We start from the raw sequence: 14,925 nt of genomic DNA, 5'->3' as shown, positions 1-14,925 counted from the left end.
ACTTGATGTAGAATTTTGCACTTTGCTTAGGCTGACTAGCTGCGGACGGACTAGCGCCCAAAACTCTAACAAATTGAAGGGGGTGTTTTGATGGCTCTCGGACCTCTATCGGACGGTTATTTTGTCCCCACGCTGCTCTTGTCGGCTGTAAGAAACTCTAGTTGGAATAATGGATTGATTCGAGTAATCAGATAGCATCAAATGGATATACAAGAAATGTGAAAGATCTCAAAATCAAATCAATATTCAACAGAGTTTTATTATAAAAGATGGTTCACAACTTAGGCCAAATTCACAACTAAAGAGCTGCTATTCTCTCAATTCTACAAGCTCTCAATTGAGCCGCTTGATCTAATCTCAAGCGTTCTGATTTCCAATCGCCCAAACCGGTGTTCTGGTTTCCAATCGCTCAAACCGGTGTTCTGATTTTATCAAGTCAATTCAACTCCCTCAACAATGATTTTGTTATCACAACTTCTCTGCAGGTCAACTCCTGAGCTACAGCTGTGTTATGGTTGTGTTTTGGTTATGCCATGGTTCTACTCCTAAGTAACTTATCAAGCAACAACGTACAAGAATGATCAAAACAAAAGAATCTGTTCACTTCACATTATGGACCACATTAGTTAAGCCTTTCTTACGTAAAGTTTGTTATGACTTCAAAAGAACAATTGAATGACCTGAACGCCTTCTTTATACATTGCTGACTTCTACTCAAGCTATTCAAACTAAAACAAAAGCAGTATGAGACTTATGACGCTACCAATAAATCAATCGGTCATCTTCATGTTCCAGCTCATTTCAGACTATACCTATGAAATAGTTTCTCAGCTCCCTTCTCCAAAATTTATAGGATCGTAATGATACTTGGCATATTATATCTATACATCCCTCTCTAAAACCTTGCGGAAGTAAAGTTGGGAAAATGAAAAGGGAACTATGCACGTTGGCTCATCTCAATGGTACGATTGCCAATCTAGAAGTCGAAAATCAGATTTTCCGAATTCTACACTCCTCCCTTCTACACTATTATTCTCCCGAATAATTGCTCAAGCTGACCTACATCTTAACCAACCCTAATCTTAAAAAAAGTGTTTTGCTTGTCTTATTGATTCATCTAGTCTCCCTTATCAGTAGTTTTTCCTTCATGCATACCTTACGTTTGGTTATTAGTTCCACAACACATCACAACAGACTTATTCATCTACGCAACGCCTAGTTGACCAATTTGTGAACCATCGCTAACTACAAATGAGTATTAGTAGTACATCAATGCATTACTCTAGAATATTAATCATGTTTACAGCAACTGAATTGAAATGAAGAAATGTGGCTAAAACCACAAGAACGATTACGCAAATTAAAAACTTGTCTCCGTTTACAGATACAACACATATAACAACAAAAAAAGGCAACTAAATACCACGTTCTGCTACGACCTAATTACACAATAACTGTTTAGTTGAGCCATCGAATCTTTTCATCCTTTACCCCGGCCATCTCTCCAAAATTTCTCCTTCAAACAATTTAGTAAATATCAATCCAATTAAATTGGTTTAACTCACCTATATATTACTATTTCAATGTTAGTTATGTTACAAACTATGCAAATCCACCTAAAATTCACAAGCAAAGTTTCTGTGTTCAACCACAGATACTCCATGCACCCTCTACCAGTTACAATTTGGGTAACAATATCAAGCAAATATTTCACCATATAAACAAACTTAACACCATTAATCAACTCTTCGGACTTACTTTAGCACTCTACCGACCAATGATTAGACACAGAAACTATTTTTAAACACAATAATAGGATACCAAAATAAAAGAAGCTATCATGCTGAAGATTACGAAACCGAGTGTACTTCCTCAAAACCTTTCTTCCTTCGATGCTTGAAAGGATGTCCGCCCATCTCCTCTCTGGACCAACACCTCACATCTGGAGGCCTCCTCCTCCAACACCATCTCCTCATCAGCTTAAGCTTGCTCCGTCTCTCCTTCCAACTTGTCTGAAGCCACATTGTCCCTCGTGACAACGAGTCTCGACAACCGTTGAAACAGAATCCTCTCTGACAGAACTCTTCCCATCTGCTGTGGACATCGCCTATCGATCCCATCATCTCATAATGCAAATCGACTACTGACTGAGACTCCCGTCTTCTGCTGTACACTACATCACTTGTGCTATCAACTTGTGGGTACCCCGCAATAGGCATTGAATCAACCTCCTCGCTTCTTCTTCCTAAGTCGTTTGACGTGCCCACAGAAAAGCGATAACTTTCCTTTCGAGGGCCGTGGCCCTGATTAACACAATTATACGCCGCTCCCATTCGGAACCACAGGTCATCAGAGACTCTTTCAACCATCCACACATTGCTGTTCCTTACATCTCCCTCATTAATTCTCTGCATTTCCTCTGTTCCCTCGACTCCTGCGTTCAATTGGGGGTCCACATATCTGTCCTCTACTCTATCTGAGGTCACGCCATTAATAGTTTCTAGTTGTCCCAAGGAGTTTCCAGCTTCACTGTCAAGAGTAGACCGAAAGTCCAACTCTTCGTTTTTGATCATACACAACGCATCGGTTGGCAAGTCTGGTTGCGCCTCCTCTACATATGTAGCGTCGATCGATTCGTCAGCACTGGAGAGTTAATTGCCTTCGCCTAGTTCAACTTGCTTTCTACTTGTCTAATTCAACTTCTCAAACCTCCTCAAGTACCTCTTTGTATACCCTCCACCAAAACTCACACTTCGCCGTTTACTGAAAGTCAAACATGTTTCTTTTCCTGAGGACATTTTTAGCAGAGGGGTTTCCTTGATTGCTAAAACCACTCCGTGACCAGCTTCAATCCTCAATATTAACCGAAGCCTCCGATTGCTACATTCCAAACTGCTTGACTGTTTTAGCACATATTCACATCCCTGCATAATTTCACTACTGGAAGGAAAGTTTGATGTGTCCATCGAACTCTCTTGAACCAATTGACATTTTACAGACCTTGAAACGTAATTCTTAAACACTTGATTGAGCTTTTTAAAACCTGGTTCTTGTCTCAACTTGTTTGTTTCCACCAATGAACATCCTAAGATCTGGTCCTGTTGATCCCGGTTATTCTGTTTTTCTGCTAAGATCTGTGAGTCATTGGATCTCTCAAACTTCCAAAAACTTTTCATGATACCAAACATTAGAACAAGCAAGAACTCTAACCAACTCAAAACGTTTTCAACCGATGTCCTAAAAACCGACAAATGATCGCAAGATTCCACACGCTTTTGCCCATCCGTGACATCACTGCTTCCTCCTCCTCCAAGATGAACTTGACTAAAAGTCTCTACTACTTCGTTAGAGCTATGAAAATGGTCTGTCAACATAACCAGCGACTCAAAAACTGCATCCAACTGAAGCAAATCTGATGTAGCATCCCACTTCACAATGGTATCACAAGCTCTGCCTAGTAATTGAGCCTTTTTCTTCAAATCAACTGTTTCAAACTCGTTTAAAGCTGTAAAGCTCCCCTCAATTGAAACAACTAACGCAGCTTTCACAACTTCCAATTCCTCCCTGATTGCTGGTGCCGTTTGTCCAAACACTCCTTGAAAAGCTTCCATTCTCGCCATCGATAGAAAGTGAGGTCGTTTCTGTAATTCGTTATCGGTCCTCTTTGTAAGTTCCCCTGCCGATTTGCAGTGGTCAAGATTGCAAATCCAATGAGCTTTCTCTTTTGTTGGCTTTGGTACCGTAAACACCTCAGTTGTCCCCCAAGACACAACTCCTTCGGAAGCTCTCGAAATCACCTCGAGATGCTCTTCTTGTTTAATTGAAGTGCAATTGTCAAACACCTCTTCCAAGTCAGCAGCTGACGTGCTTGTTCCGCTCGATTCAAAAACTCCTGCCGTATCCCAGTACAGACATGCTTCATAACCCCTCGACAATACTTGAATCCTATCTCGTCTGTTCAAATTTTTGGGACTCTAGACTGCGCTCCTATCTTTTTCAAAAACCACAACTGCCCGTGTACTAATTTCTAACTCAGCCTGAAACTCCTTAACCGCTGCATCCCCTTGTGGGTTATTAAATGCCCAAAGTTTTAGTCTTTTCCTTTTTATGTCACCCGGGCTGCCACTCTCCTCAAACTGTCTAAAAGTTTTTCCAATCCTATTTGTTTGTAAGTCTGTACATCGCCAGTGTCCAGAACTAACGCTCGCGGGGTAAACGGAACCATTACTTTTCTCTCTGATTTTATTTTTGTTTCGAAAAGACTTCACTTCATCTCCACTAGATACACAATCCCTTCTCTCAACTACACACGGGACTTCTTCAATTACAGTGTCAATCTCTTCATTCAAATTAGCTCTAAGATTGTCCTCAGCTAGACATTCCGCAAAAGTTCGTTGATTGGATTCTTTCTCTCTCATATCGACTTCACCGCCTCCTACTAGAGACAAAAACTCAGGTGACAAGATATCTAAGCAGTCGCTGTTCTTCTCTTGAGTACATACAGCCAACTCATTCTGTTCAGAGCGAAACTCAACTTCCTCATGCTCACTGCCCCCATTGTCAGAGTCGCTATTGGGAAAGCGGTCATCACCTCCATTTTTCGCTGAAGAGTTGTAATTGTAATAGACAAAACCTTCAGGCGTAACTACTTTCTCCAAATTAGACAAGAATTTTCCCCTATTCTCTTCCTGTAGTCTTCTCTGTTTCTTGCTCTCTATAGCAATATGCAGCTGCCTCTTACGGCGCTGCTTTTCCTCTTCTTCCTTTTCAACTTGTGCCTGTAACTCTCTATCGCCGAATTCTTTTTCTTCATCGAAATTTTTGCGTTCTTCAACTTCATTTCCTCGACGCGCTTCTTCATCAAAACTTTCAATTGACTCTTTTTTGAAATCTGTAGAAGCAACATTTGTCTCAATCCATTCACTAGGGATCACAATTATTTCTTGTCCGGTTCTTTGATCGTACCGATACTTAATACCTACCTGCTCTTCCCCGTTTACTTCTCCCAACATACTCAGACCTAATTGTTCTGCTTGCTCCTCACTCAATTGTAGCAAATCCACCACGTTCTGGAACTTCCTCATTGCTTCATCTTGGCTTTTACATCCTGTTCCCACTAAATCCGAACCAACTTCACGAAGCTCAGAACTTTCATCTGAGTTTTCGTTTAAGGAGTATTTTATCCTGCCTTCTGCTTGACTTTTCTCACTTTCCGCTTCTTCTTCCGTTACATTTCTTCCCCTATTTCTACTACTATCCGTATGATCACAGTTTTTCCCCTTTATTAAAGATAGTCTCTCGTCAATGATGTCAAAGTATTGTTCTAACGACATTACCACTTCACCAGTTTCCAAAAACCAGAATCTGAAAGGCAAATCCAAAACCGCTTGCAACGCCCATCCTCTCAATAGACCAAGCATTGACGAAATAGCTAGATCCTCACTCATTTGTAAAAGGTCAACAACGTCAAGGTAGTACAACTTCCATTCTTCCCTCTTCGGAAACCTTTCCGACGGAAAAAACTCTACAAACGGGAACGCACTCCAATCCATGTTTAATAAATAATTATGTTTTTCTTTTCCCCTCTCCGCTTACTAGTGGTGTTCCTCAACTCTAATTCTTCTACTCTGTCCAGCATCTTCTCTCTCTCTCTCTCTCTCTCTCTGAGAAGATCCCTTGGCCTCTCAGTCTAAGCCCAGTTCCTCCTCTCCTATCAGTAACTACTGTTCCTCTAACCTGACTTAATCTGCTTTGCCAACCTTAACTAAAATCTTGCTGCTGTTGAACCAACACTGGCCTACTTTGCAAACTTCTTTTGCTCTCTCCCTCAGTGTCGAACTCTCTAACTCGTGGTCCTCCAGTTTCAAAAGAAAACAAAAACAACGTGGAAAATTCCTCTCCCTCAAATCTAATCTCTCTATACTCTACTCTATACTCACCAAAACTTACACACGCAACTGTCACTTGTCAAATACCAGCTTGCCAACTTCTTATTTTAAGCTCTCGATACTCTGAACTGGCCCTCTTCCTCAAGAACAACCATTTACTAACAATGACAGTCTTGAATAACTTGCTCCCACTTAGCTTTTCCCTCTTCAGACTACCTCTATTTCTCAGTTCTCTCTACCTTGCCTCGCAAATCTCTTGATCTTGGCCAAGGCCCTGTAAAAACTTTCACTAAGAAAGCCAATTTTCTACTCAATTCTCTACACTAACTCAGAATCACGCAACTTACGCTCTTGACTAAGTCAAAACTCAATCTCCTCTAGTCTCAAGGAAAGCTAAATGTTAACAATACCAACAGTCGAACAAAAACTCAACTGAAAACTGCTCCGTACACTCGCACTCTTTCTCTCTCTCTCTCCGTCAAGACCCGACCTAATTTTGTCCACGGATTTCTCTTTCTTCTTCACTCGCTGTCGCACAAGTCAATTCTTCACTCTCGTGTTGTTCGCACTTGCAAAGTCCAACGTCCAACTACAACCACCACAGCCGCCAATCCACTCCAACCGCCAAGAAGTCTCGAGAAAGCCCACCCAGGAGCGCCACTGTAGAATTTTGTACTTTGCTTAGGCTGACTAGCTGGGGACCGATTAGCGCCCAAAACTCTAACAAATTGAAAGGGGTGTTTTGATGGCTCTCGGACCTCTATCGGACGGTTATTTTGTCCCCACGCTGCTCTTGTCGGCTGTAAGAAAATCTAGTTGGAATAATGGATTGATTCGAGTAATCAAATAACATCAAATGGATATACAAGAAATGTGAAAGATCTCAAAATCAAATCAATATTCAACACAGTTTTATTATAAAAGATGGTTCACAACTTAGGCCAAATTCACAACTAAAGAGCTGCTATTCTCTCAATTCTACAAGCTCTCAATTGAGCCGCTTGATCTAATCTCAAGCGTTCTGATTTCCAATCGCCCAAACCGGTGTTCTGGTTTCCAATCGCTCAAACCGGTGTTCTGATTTTATCAAGTCAATTCAACTCCCTCAACAATGATTTTGTTATCACAACTTCTCTGCAGGTCAACTCCTGAGCTACAGCTGTGTTATGGTTGTGTTTTGGTTATGCCATGGTTCTACTCCTAAGTAACTTATCAAGCAACAACGTACAAGAATGATCAAAACAAAAGAATCTGTTCACTTCACATTATGGACCACATTAGTTAAGCCTTTCTTACGTAAAGTTTGCTATGACTTCAAAAGAACAATTGAATGACCTGAACGCCTTCTTTATACATTGCTGACTTCTACTCAAGCTATTCAAACTAAAACAAAAGCAGTATGAGACTTATGACGCTACCAATAAATCAATCGGTCATCTTCATGTTCCAGCTCATTTCAGACTATACCTATGAAATAGTTTCTCAGCTCCCTTCTCCAAAATTTATAGGATCGCAATGATACTTGGCATATTATATCTATACATCCCTCTCTAAAACCTTGCGGAAATAAAGTTGGGAAAATGAAAAGGGAACTATGCACGTTGTCTCATCTCAATGGTACGATTGCCAATCTAGAAGTCGAAAATCAGATTTTCCGAATTCTACACTCCTCCCTTCTACACTATTATTCTCCCGAATAATTGCTCAAGCTGACCTACATCTTAACCAACCCTAATCTTAAAAAAAGTGTTTTGCTTGTCTTATTGATACATCTAGTCTCCCTTATCAGTAGTTTTTCCTTCATGCATACCTTACGTTTGGTTATTAGTTCCACAACACATCACAACAGACTTTTTCATCTACGCAACGCCTGGTAGACCAATTTGTGAACCATCGCTAACTACAAATGAGTATTAGTAGTACATCAATGCATTACTCTAGAATATTAATCAAGTTTACAGCAACTGAATTGAAATGAAGAAATGTGGCTAAGACCACAAGAACGATTACGCAAATTAAAAACTTGTCTCCGTTTACAGATACAACACATATAACAACAAAAAAAGGCAACTAAATACCACGTTCTGTTACGACTTATTTACACAATAACTGTTTAGTTGAGCCATCGAATCTTTTCATCCTTTACCCCGGCCATCTCTCCAAAATTTCTCCTTCAAACAATTTAGTAAATATCAATCCAATTAATAAATACCTATGAAATAGTTTCTCAGCTCCCTTCTCCAAAATTTATAGGATCGTAATGAAACTTGGCATATTATATCTGTACATCCCTCTCTAAAACCTTGCGGAAGTAAAGTTGGGAAAATGAAAAGGGAACTATGCACGTTGTCTCATCTCAATGGTACGATTGCCGCTCTAGAAGTCGAAAATCAGATTTTCCGAATTCTACACTTGAATCAAGCATAAGATGAAAAAAGAACAAAAAAATCGGCATATTTGAGGGAATAATTTGCATGCAAAATCTCATAATGTTGGTATTAAAACACTTCTTGGAAAGCTACAAAGATTAGAGGCTACTACCTTTTCTATTCTTTGGGTTTTCATTTTAAAATGAGATTACATAGTCGAGTGGTTCTCAAAACCGATTTTGCCTTGTTCCCATTGCTGTTGAAATAATGAGTGCTTTTTTAATTCAAAAAAGTTTTGCAAACTTTAGCACTGTTCGCTGATGGCCGAAACTATCTACTTTAGAGATGCTCGATGGATTCTCCCAGTAGTTGTCTCCTGTTATCATTCTCGGATCAGCTGCAATGCTGCAGGTCCGTGCCTACTAGTTAACAATTGATACATGGATATGGCGCTCATTTGTAGAAAAAAAACAGAGCGGAGCTCTCATTTTATTTTATCTCACCCAGTGAGAGGACGGAATTTGTAAGGTAATTTGGTCTTAATTTAAGAGAGAGTCCAGTAACAACAAGATAAAAGAGCAGGGGTGTTTTCAATAATTTTGCGAGCTGATCGTTGAGCCCAACTAAGCTAATGTTAGTTATGATCACAACCAATTAAAATCGAATTTATTGGAAGTAATTATTGGAAGTAATTGGAAGTAAAAAAAATTATTTTTGGACATCCCCCTATTAGCAATTCGGATGCAATTAGCGGCATATAAGAAAAAGAAAAACTGTGTTTTGCACTTCAAAAACAAAAATCCAGCTGTTTTGTACTAAGTTTAAAATAAAAGATAAGAGTTCATATATCTCTAAAAACTGTTAATTGACTAGTTAAAAAAATGAAAACAGACGTGTGATTTTTTTTATAGATAAACAAAATCAAATTATTTCAATGTGATCAGAGAGATTTTCTAATTTCCACTCCATCAATGAGATTGCTAGCCTACAAAGGAATTTTTTTCTTTTTCCAACATATTGACAAACTTCCGCCTGAAATATTTTGATACAGAGTTCCCTGGATCTTTGAAAGTATTGGAAATTGTAAATTTTTTATGCTGAAAACTATCTTGCTGAACGTTTCTTCATTTTTTCATATTTGATAGATATGATCAGGAATTAGTATGGAATAAACAAAATTTTGATTTCTTACTTCGATTTCTTAAAAAAAACTTTGTATAATGCAGACTTTTTCCTATTTTCTCATAATATAAGGATACAATTTATCAATCCATGAAATTATGTGAATACGTTCTACAGACAAAAAATGCGAGAACGAAGATCCTAGATTTTGTAGTAAAACAGATCTACTAGAAAACAGATTGTGTAATTACGTCAAAATTTGAGACAAACTTGGCTGAATTTCAAATACGCTACAAGTGACCCAATTTTATATATGGTCACAAACCAATTTAGTTGTTCAGATACACAACCCTTCAAAAAACTTTGCCAAGAAGCAACTATGGAAGAGCTCAAAAACACAAATTCTGCTGACAGTTGCGTGAAATCATCATGCCATTAACATAATCTTAAGTTCAAAAATCAAATGGGAAGGAGAAATTATCTTTACAATTTTTTCGGTTTGTGTATCAGAAATATAATTGAGGGGATCGTATGCAAACTGATATTGCTCGATAAGTTTCTGACGATTTCACTAGTGTTATGTTTTTTTGATAATAAATACAGCTTTTATAAAATACAATAATCAATTATCACCCTATTATAAATAATGAATTTCTCCATTTTCCTGAGTTTGGCTTTAGTTTCTCTTTCTCTAATTAGATTTTGCGTCACTTTTTTGACGTTTTTGTCTAATCATAGAAGCATAATGTTTTGGTGACCAAATTTTACCAATATCATTAGCCAAAAAAATATCTAATTTCAACCGTTACATGGAGAACCACCAAGACATAAAATCTCATAAAAACCAATGAGTCAATCGCTCAAACGGAATTGGGGAACAAAGGAAGGAGGGAAACAAACAAAACAAATGAAGCAAAGAGTCACAGTTTATTTAAAAAAACTGAAAATGATTATTAAGAAGAGACCCATTTCGGTTTATCAACAATTAAAAAACAAGAACTTTTTAACTTAGAATGTGAGTAGAAGAAGCTGACTAGAACCTCAACGGGGGGGGGGACACTATGTATTAAAAAAGGGAATGCAGAAATTGTCCCCCCCCCCTAGGGGGACACTTAGGGGGACATTTAATGCAATTCGCACTAAATGTCCCCCTAAGCGTCCCCCTAGGGGGACAATTTCTGCATTCCCTATCTTACTACATAGTGTCCCCCCGTTGAGGTTCTGCTCAGCTCCGAATTTTTTTTTCGAAAAAATTCTTCTATTTTACCTTTCGGCTGATTGTAACTTGGTTCAATTTGTTTACAAGCATGACCCAGTTTTTGTTACGACTAATTGTTTGCTGTGGCGTCTGTTTGTTTGTTTAGAACAGTGATATAAATTAAGCACTGCTAATGCTAGCATTGCGATTACATAATTTGTGTATGATAAAAGTATTCAGATCTAGTTTTTCATATTTGAGAATTTACCGCTAATGTGTGAAACATGTTTTGTGAATAAAAAAAGTTGTCGGAAAAATTTTTTTCAAAAGTTGCAATTTTTACCCTATAGGGGATCCGAACTTGTAAAAAATTTTGAAAAATGGGGTCGAAAATTTTTTTTTGCGTTCTTTTGGCTTTAATCAACGTAAAAATGTTTGAAACATGTTTTGTGACTAAAAAAAGTTGTCGGAAATTTTTTTTTTGAATTTTGAAATTTCTGGCCTATAGGGAGATCAGAACTTGTAAAAATTTTTGAAAAAAGGGGTCGAAAAATTTTTTTGCGTTTTTTCGGCTTTAATCAACGTAAAAATATTTGAAAAATGTTTTGTGACTGAAAAAAGTTGTCGGAAAAAATTTTTTCAAATTTTGAAATTTTTGCCCGATAGGGGATCAGAACTTGTAAAAATTTTTGAAAAATGGGTCGAAAAATTCTTTTTTGCGTTTTTTTTGCCTTTAATCAATGTAAAATTGTGTGAAACATGTTTTGTGACTAAAAAAAGTTGTCGGAAAAAACTTTTTCAAATTTTGAAATTTTTGCCCTTTAGGGAGATCAGAACTTGCATACATGCATACATGCATACATGCATACATGCATACATGCATACATGCATACATGCATACATGCATACATGCATGCATACATACATACATACATACATACGTACATACATACATACAAACATACATACATACATACATACATACATACATACATACATACATACATACATACATACATACATACATACATACATACATACATACATACATACATACATACATACATAAATACATACATACATACATACATACATACATACATACATACATACATACATACATACATACATACATACATACATACATACATACATACATACATACATACATACATACATACATACATACATACATACATACATACATACATACATACATACATACATACACACATGCATACATGCATACATACATACATGCATACATACATACATACATACATTCATACATATATACATACATACATGCATATATACATACAAACATACATACATACATACATACATACATACATGCATACATGCATACATACACACATACATACATACATACATACATACATACATACATACATACATACATACATACATACATACATACATACATACATACATAAATACATACATACATACATATATAAATACACACACACACAAACACACACACACACACACACACACACAAACACACACACATTCACACATGTACTTCAAGCTTGGGCGGAAAAAGCAAACAATTTCTTGTATAAGTATGTACTCACTTGTGGTCATGCAAATTTATGTTCACAAATGAGTACATATTATAGACTAAAACAAAGATAATTCGACTCACCTGTTCGTGGATGTTTTAACTAATAAATGATATATTCGAGGATGGAGTAAGCAGAGAAAGAAAAGATCGTGTTCAAACATGTTCAGTGTGAGAAACACTTAAGAGTTTGAGAAACAAAACCGACCAATCAGAACAGAGGATTTAGTTCAAGTTGACAGCCAATCATAATTGAATAAATAAAACTTTCTAGCTGCGAGACCATGCGTTCAGTATATACTTAGTAATGAATACAATTGGAATAGAAGACATAAAGTTGATTCACGAAAAAACTGTATCACTGAGAGGTAATCAAAATTTTAGTCACATATCACATCGTCAGTTATATTTTGTTTCAGCCTGCGCATTATTAGATCCAGAAATTGACGGAGAAATAGCACTTAAATTCAGACCCTATGGTGGTTTAATAGGAGCTGATAATTCATGACTAGATCCTTTACTGAAATATAGCAAAGTTTTACGACTTCATGCGGCCTTACACGATGCAGTTGGATTCGTAGAAGATTGTAGGAACAATGGTCCTGGATATGTAAACGCTTTCCGTTATTCACCAATAAATAATTGTCTTTTTGGACATTTGACAGGAATACTGTTTGTGCTATCAGTAAAAATTTTCCATTCTCAATTATTCCGTGAGCTGGAATGCTAAACAATTTTGGAAGCAAGTCCGCAAATACTGTTGTTCTTGATCTCGAAGGTTTCAAACTGAAGTCAATTGGATTCATTATCAAAGAACTCTGCTTGTGTTGCAGTTACTACGATACAATATTTTTCAAACCTCCAGTTAGCTTTGCAGAATTACCGGCACACGATCAACAAACTGTTATTTGGTTGTCAAACAACCTGCACGGCCTCGATTGGGACGATGGCGATACACCTTACAGTGACCTGAAAGCAGTTTGCTTAAGTTTCAGTTTCCGATTTACCCGGAAAGTTTTTTTTTGCAAAAGGCACCGAAAAGTGTGAGGTCCTCAGCAAGTTGTTTTACAGAAAAAAGTTTACAATCTAAAAGATTTATATTATCCCCGCATTTCAGAAATACTTCCAGAGGAAACAGTTGCTTCTTGCAGTCTACATTCCAATAATTTTACAGCAAACTGTCAAGTATTCAATCATTGTGCAGAACGTAAAGCCAGAATATTTTCACAGTGGACACAAAGTGATGCACAGAGAAGAGACGGCAACACTGACCACCTATCTGGCAGACAATTTGAAGATATTTACTTGCTTGACTTCTCTTGACGATCAGCCGATAGTAATATTCAACAGAGTTCAAGATCCCTGTGTACCAATACAGAACAATTATTCAGTTGATCAACAGAAGCGAGAAAATTTTTTCAACAGCAGACCCGGCGTTGCACAACAACCCCGCTACAACCCGCTTTATAGCACAGCAGCAAAACGTTACTTCGCAACAATTACGCTATCTCCAGAAGAACTAGACAGCTTCAGAGCTTTCCTCCCTGTGATTGATAACTTCTATCATTTCCAATTGTATGTGAAAAATAAACAGAGAGCTCGCGAGCTGCAGAATCAATTCAAACAAAACAACCGAGAAGCCACCAGTGCCACCAAAAGAGCATCGAATCCCTCGTTGGAAACAATGGGCGGACAGAAAAGTTTCTCCCTTTAGGTTGAAAAAATTACTACCGGAACGTGAGCTAACTCTGAAAAAGATGCCAAATGAGTTGCGAGTTTATGTCTTGGAGCGTCCCGAAGTTGACAAAGTCTTCAGTCAACCATCGTATAAAGAAAATGACTCATCAACTGTTTGTTATAAACTAGAAATAAAAAGTCACATAAAAGGTTTCAATTTGTTTGAATTGTGGTATATGAAACAGTTACCCATTGAAAACAATGAATAAATTACATATCTGATATTTTGTATCGTTCTTGTTGCAATTAAATTTTGAGGCTAAAAATTATTTCAAATGCATCAAAGAGACGAGGCTGATGCGGGTATCAGCAATTTAGTGTTTGATGTTAACAACAAAGAGAGACCTCCATGGCGTTGCTGTTCCAACTCATCGGTGCCACGGTCTGAATAATATTTTTTTGTTCAAGTCAGTATCATAGTTCTAATGATCATCCTTTGCTTCACTATGCTCTTTCTTTTGTCAGAAAGTTGTGAAGAAAAATCAATTTGGATTGCATTGTTGTCAAGCTTAGTTGGTTATATTTTATCAAGTCCAGAACTATGAACAAAGTGATTCTGACACATGACAGGATTTTCATGTCAATTGTTGGACCCAGCGGTTCCGGTAAAACTGAGCTGATGTTTCACATGCTGCAGGGGAACAGTTTCTATCCGCGCTTTGAGAAAATTTATTACTTTTACAAGGAGTTCCAACCACTGTTCAGGGAAATGCGAGGTAGTATAGCACGCATTGAATTCATCAAATATTCAGGATTGGAGATAACGAAAAATCTTTCGAACTGTCTTCTTATATTTGACGACTCATGCGAGGAACTTTTTAATGACAAAGAGTTTGTAAAAATAGCTACATCTGGACGCCATCGTAAACTTCATGTTATATATGTGAAGCATAATTTGTTTCATCAAAGCAAATGGTCGAGAACAATTGACCTAAACACCACTCACATATTTTTATTCAAATCACTGCGTGACATTCAACAGATTGAATACCTTGGAAAACAGTTGAACTGTCTCCAATTACT

The 14,925-nt window shown here is 37.5% G+C and overlaps 1 protein-coding gene across 1 annotated transcript in view; it reads left to right on the top strand.

Moving 5' to 3' along the window:
• The window catches only part of LOC142356404 (uncharacterized), a 272,147-nt gene that overhangs the window by 42,299 nt on the left and 214,923 nt on the right, over positions 1–14,925 (top strand). The window lies entirely within an intron of this gene.

Source organism: Convolutriloba macropyga, chromosome 2, assembly GCF_964194025.1.
Source record: "Convolutriloba macropyga chromosome 2, txConMacr16.3, whole genome shotgun sequence".
Lineage (NCBI taxonomy): Eukaryota > Metazoa > Xenacoelomorpha > Acoela > Convolutidae > Convolutriloba > Convolutriloba macropyga.
This window is presented reverse-complemented; position numbering and strand designations above follow the sequence as displayed.